This window comes from Myotis davidii, unplaced genomic scaffold, assembly GCF_000327345.1.
Source record: "Myotis davidii unplaced genomic scaffold, ASM32734v1 scaffold346, whole genome shotgun sequence".
Classification (NCBI taxonomy): Eukaryota; Metazoa; Chordata; class Mammalia; order Chiroptera; family Vespertilionidae; genus Myotis; species Myotis davidii.
The window spans coordinates 1,745,256-1,751,538 of NW_006297386.1; the positions used below are offsets into that span (position 1 = coordinate 1,745,256).

The 6,283-nt window shown below is 39.1% G+C and overlaps 1 pseudogene; it reads left to right on the forward strand.

Moving 5' to 3' along the window:
• Nucleotides 1-1,963: 1,963 nt before the first annotated feature.
• Nucleotides 1,964-2,534, forward strand: LOC107184557 (annotated as a pseudogene).
• The last annotated feature ends 3,749 nt before the right edge of the window (nucleotides 2,535-6,283 follow it).

The following is a 6,283-nucleotide window of genomic DNA, read 5'->3' on the forward strand; positions in this document are numbered from 1 at the left end:
AACGTCAAAATTTTCATTAACTTTGATAAAATGTTAAAGCATTTTTATACACTAAATGCTTTTAAACAATGGTGTTTTAAAAAAAAAAAAAGCCCTCTGGTAACTATCCATTTCAAATTTCCATACTCACACTCATTTTTATAGAAATTTTCCATTTCAGAGTTGTCAAATCTTTTAACATTTACTATGCACCTCTTGTTTCCTCTAAATAGGTAATTCTTAGACCAACTCTTTTTGAAAAGTTGCTGGTTTCTGCCGAAACCGGTCTGGCTCAGTGGACAGAGCGTCGGCCTGCGGACTGAAAGGGCCCAGGTTCGATTCCGGTCAAGGGCATGTATCTGGGTTGCGGGCACATCCTCAGTAGATGTGCAGGAGTTAGCTGATCGATGTTTCTCTCTCATCGATGTTTCTGGCTCTCTCTCTCCCTTCCTCTCTGTAAAAAAATCAATAAAATATATTTTTTAAAAAAAGAAAAGTTGCTGGTTTCTGCTCAGAGAAAAGTACTTACAAATTTTGCATAAAATGTCACAGGCAAAGCTGTCCTTAAACTCATCAATACCAACTACAATGATCCAACCAAGGGCATCAAATTCTTGGCCCTCAGTTTAGTCTCCTTTATTTATATAAATTCTATTGTTGGGATTTCAATTTAATTCTAATAAATGAGTGCTCACCATATCCAAGGTACTGTGTTAAATACAAAGTTCTAAACCAGCTAAACTATCCCTGCTCTCAAAAATACACCATTCTACAACAAAAAGGATAAAGCAAGCATCCAAATAACATGGATTCTTCAAAACAGTTCACAGGAGTCATTAACAGAAATTCATTTGGACCTTAGAACACCTTCATGGTAAAATCTAAGCCTATTTTGCAGCTGAGGAACTAAGGCTCAAAGATATTACTTAAAATCATAATACAGGCAAGACTAAAATGTGAACTGTTCCCTTTGACTCCAGATTACAGGCTCGTTATATTGTAATATACTACATCCCTCTACCTAGAGAACCATAAAAGGAGAAGAAAAAAATATAAAAAGAAATTAAAGCCAAGTTTTAAAAGGCCAGGAAGGGAGTTGGTTGTGGTATTTTGATGTGTTTTGAAAGGTGGTCTCAGTCATCAAAAATTTGAAGCAGTACCTAACTGGCATGGCTCAGTAGTTGAGCATCAACCTATGGGGACCAGGAGGTCACGGTTCGATTCCTAGTCAGGGCATGTGCCCCGGTTGCAGGCTCCATCCCCAGTGCAGGGCGTGCAGGAGGCAATCAATCAATTATTCTCTCTCATCATTAATGGTTCTATCTTTCTCTTCCTCTCTGAAATTAATAAAAATATATTTTTTTAAAAACCTACACTTTGGAATTAGGTCCCACAGCAATTTGAAACAAAATGGATGAAGAAGGAATCATTTTGTGTCTTCCGCAATATTCAGTAAAGAGTCCTTAACATAGTAAAAACCTATTTGGGCCGAAACCGGTTTGGCTCAGTGGATAGAGCGTCAGCCAGTTGACTGAAAGGTCCCCCCGATTCGATTCCGGTCAAGGGCATGTACCTGGGTTGCGGGCACATCCCCAGTAGAGGGAGTGCAGGAGGCAGCTGATCGATGTTTCTCTCTCATCGATGTTTCTAACTCTCTATCTCTCTCCCTTCTTCTCTGTAAAAAATCAATAAAATATATTTTTTAAAAAAACCTATGTGGTAGCAAACTAGCTTACACACGGAGTCCCTAACTGACCATAGTTGTCTTACCATTTCTTTATTAAAAATATAATTTTATTGGCAGTGCACTCAGAGGTCCCAGATCTGTCTCTTGCTTCAACAATGTTTGGACAAAACAGACCCCTCCTTCCAGCCTCCCGTCACTCTCCTGTGTCTCATCCAGTCACCACCTTCAGAACCACCTCCGGGACCAGCCAACACATTGTTTTCTTTTTCTACCTTAACTCCTTATTGCTGAACAACCATGAGCTCCCAAATTCGTCAGAATTAGTTCACCGAGGTGGGGGCTGCGGTCACCCGCCTGGCCAGCCTGCATCTGGGGCCTCCCGCACCTACCTCTCTCTGGGCTACTATTTCGACCATGAAGGTGTGGCTCTGGAGGGCGTGGGCCACTCCGCGAGTTGGCGGAGAAAAAGCGCCAGGGTGCTAAGCATCTCTTAAAGTTGCAAAACAAGTGTGGCGGCCACATTCTCTTCCAGGAGGTGCAGAAACCTTCCCAGGATGACTGGGGCAAAACTCAGGATGCCATGGAAGCCGCCCTGGCCTTAGAGAAGAACCTGAACCAGGCCCTTTTGGAGCTGCATGCCCTGGGTTCTACCCGTGCAGACCCTCATCTCTGCGACTTTCTGGAGAACCGCTTCCTGCATAAGGAGGTGAAACTCATCAAGAAAATGGGCGACCACCTAACTAATATCCACCTAACTAACATCCGCAGGCTGGCCACCCCCCAGGCTGGGCTGGGCGAGTATCTCTTCAAAAGGCTCACCCTCAAGCAGGAAAATAGAATTGATTCAGAGGGGAAGACAGAGGGATAGAAACATCAATGATGAGAGAGCAGCCTCCTGAACACCCCCACTCCTGGGGATCAAGCCCACAACCTGGACATTTGCCCTGACCAGGAATTGAACCATGACCGCCTGGTTCATAGGTCGATGCTCAACCACTGAGCCACACCAGCTAGGCAGTCAATGTTTCTTAAAAGTAAAATGATTCCTTAGAATCTCCCTATATAAATTCGACCCTAAAATCTGTGGGGGGTTTTTTACTGTTGCCATACCTTCCTTAACTGAGCATTACAATGTTATCAATGAAAACAGACCTAAATTTAATCAAAATAAAAGGGTGGTGAAAAAGAGGTATTCTAGAGACTATGAAGAGCTGATTGCTTCAGAGATGAAAGGGGTAGTGAAAAAGAGTTTTATTATGAAGTATGAGCAAAATATTATTCTACATAAAAGTATTTTATTGCCTCAAACATACAGATCCTTAATAAATCTTGACAATAACCTCATTAGCCTTCTAGTATTAATCTGATGTTAAAATTTAGCCTCTATATTAGAAAAAGATTTCCCAAACCATACTATAGGGAAACTGAGCAATATTAAGTCTGTTTTCCCCATTTCAAAGCAATCCTAATTAGCCGAAACCGGTTTGGCTAAGTGGATAGGGCGTCAGCCTGCGGACCGGGAGGTCCCAGGTTCAATCCCCGTCAGGGGCATGTACCTAGGTTGCGGGCACATCCCCAGTGGGGAGTGTGCAGGAGACGGCTGGTCGGTGTTTCTCTCTCATCGATGTTTCTAACTCTCTATCTCTCTCCTTTCCTCTCTGTAAAAACTCAATAAAATATATTTAAAAAAAAAACAATCCTAATTATACCTCAAAGTTTACAACCCAAAAATTGACAAAATTTTATATCCACAAGATGGTAAGGGCCTATGTGTGGCCTTTGCTGAACATTTAAAATAAGTTTCATTCTATATGCCCTTCCCTTTTACCCCATCCTCACCCAGGCACTTTTCATTTGATACCTAGATTTATCCATAAAGGCTGATAAAAGTGGCTGAAAGAGGCCTTGGCTTTTTCAAAAATAAGTCATGGTTTATACTCTAGTTGCAGGGTGTGGGGAAGGAGAGACCATTTAAAAAAGAGACAACACAAAATGGAAGATTGTTATCATCAATTCACTTATATAGGATAAGTAGCTTAGAGTACTTTCAATGTAAGTAAAATCTGATTCAATAGCTAAAACTAATTTCTAAACTAAAAACATTTGAGGCATTTAAAATTCTAAAATTGTATTTAAGATAGCCTCTGAAATTTACTTAAAAGGTGGTAACTTTTTAAAAAATACTTAAGCTTAGATTCAAAGTAAAAGAAAAACTAGTTTTTAGTGTTCTTGCACAGCTAAATATCCCCCGCCCCCAAAGAAAATTTCATTATCTCTATAACCAAAGTAAATTACCTATCAACTTTAAGTTTGCTAACTTGACTAAAATAAACACACTAATACACTTACATGGTTTTGAATAACTCTCTCCTGGGGAAAAGAATCAATGTTTTTTGTACCAAATGTCATTTAATCATTTTATAAAATAGTCAGTTTTCACCACACAACACTTCCAATTCATGATTATAAAGTGGTACCTTGGATCACAAGCTTCAAAATCTAAATCTTTGTATTAATTCTTTTCTTAAGAAGCTCTTACAGTTAAAAATATTTAAGATATTTTTACAAGTTCTAAAGTATGTTAAATTCAAAGATACTACCTAATTTCAAAGTGTTAGAAAAAAATGAACAAGCATCCTAAGAGAAACAGTAAATTCTGATGAAATCGTTTGTGATAGGATTGCCTCAAGTTTTTTAAAAGCACTTTAAAACCACAATATCCTTTCATCAGTTACAAAAATAAAGACTTCCTACCATGAAATCAATCTATAAAATCCACACAGATTAGTGTAATCTGCAGGACAGTTTATAAGAATTATGAATCCTTTCCAAATTTAAAATAGTTCTTTAACTCAGTGGCAACAGGGGGCATTTCAGAATTAAGATTATCAAGACTACAACCAGTTTCACTAGTAATAGAAGGCTTTTTCATACAAGTGATAAGTCTACTACCTTGAAATGGTAAAATGACTACAATATTTTGTAGTCTCTAATGCTTAAGCATTAAGAAAAGCAAGTATGCTTAGTTATCAAGTTTTAACCTTATTTGGACTTGTGGCACAATTATCTTACTCCTTACTCTGAAGTATGATGTATAAAGTAGATACTCAAATAAATACCCAATAAATATAAAATGAAGCCAAAACTCCACTTTCTGGAATTTTACTTGACCAATAATTCATTGTCCCCTAATAAAAGGATGCAGTGGACAAGATATTAACTCAAACAAACAATAAAAACTGACACATACAGCTTGTTATTTAAGGTGAGTTATTCTTACTCTTGTGAAGTGGAAATAGCAAGGGACTTCAGAACCTTTGTTCAGCTTCACCACTACCGTTCTATACTTACTGTTTTTAGGAAGACACTCAACTTGCTTCTTCATCTGTTAAATGGAAGTCAAAATAATATCTAGTTTGCACCAAATTGTGAATGAAATGACTGCAACGTTTAAACTGTGCAGTGCTAAACAAGTGTGTGTCCATAACTAAATAGAAGAACTGTGGAAACTACCAACTTTCAAGTATCTATGGGTACCAACGAAGGAGGTTGTAATAAAACGATAAATAACACATTCTTCTTCATTGTGCAGTTCAGGTCAATTTTTTAATTCTCTTGAAGACATTCTCCTTCCCGCCATGCCGATATAGTTCAGTACAATTTTTCTAAGGTTTGTACAGTCTGTTTTACCCCAGCCAAGGTGTCTTAACTAGATATTTAAGTGTCAAACGGATTCTACTACTGTATACCCAAAATATTTAGGGCCTTGTATTCCTTATTACATTCATTTTTATCAGTTAACCATCGTTATTCCTAGAACTTTAGAATACTTAAGACCTTTAAATCCAAGTCAATAGAGATGATTTAAAAATCGACTGCTCATCTAAACACTAGCAGATGGTCAAAATAAATGCTAATATACTTTAGAAGCAGTACAGCATGAATGAGGGAGTGCTGTTGTTAAAAAGTACATTAAGAACCAATTATTTAAAATAGGAAGTTTTCCAAAGAGCCCAAAAGTAACAGCAACAATCGAAACATAATAATGGCAGTCATTTTAATGTCCCGAAAAAAAAGGAAGCGCATTTCTGGCCAGTCCCCACGAACTTTAGAAGAATGCTAATTCCTTCAGCGCTCTCCAACACAGGGCTGCAAATCCTGCCGCCTACAATCACGAAGCCTCACTACCCAAGGATACTACACCGCCTACCATTATGCAGGTCCCTTCGCGAGTGTCTTTCGTTCCCACTCCAACTCTCTCTGCTCCCGCGAAGTTACTGCAAAAGCCATAAATTCATCTTCCTTGGCTACAACGATGGATTCGCTTTCAACTTTCTCCCGGATTTGTTCGCGGGACGCACAGAAGTTATTTACATCCCTTTGGAGACCACGTTAACGACTACCCGGGAGGCGTTTTGGAAGCAGCGGTTAAACAGAAAAAAGAACAGCCTTTTCTTGTTCTTCCCCCCCCCCTTTTTTTTTAAGTAAAGAAGAGGGGCAGCTGGGGGTCTCCTCCCCGAACAAGGAAGTTCTGTGCAATCCGAACGAGACCAGCCATGTTGGAAAGCACTTGTCAATTGCAGTTCTGACAAGTGTTCGCGCTCGCGGCGGACGCTA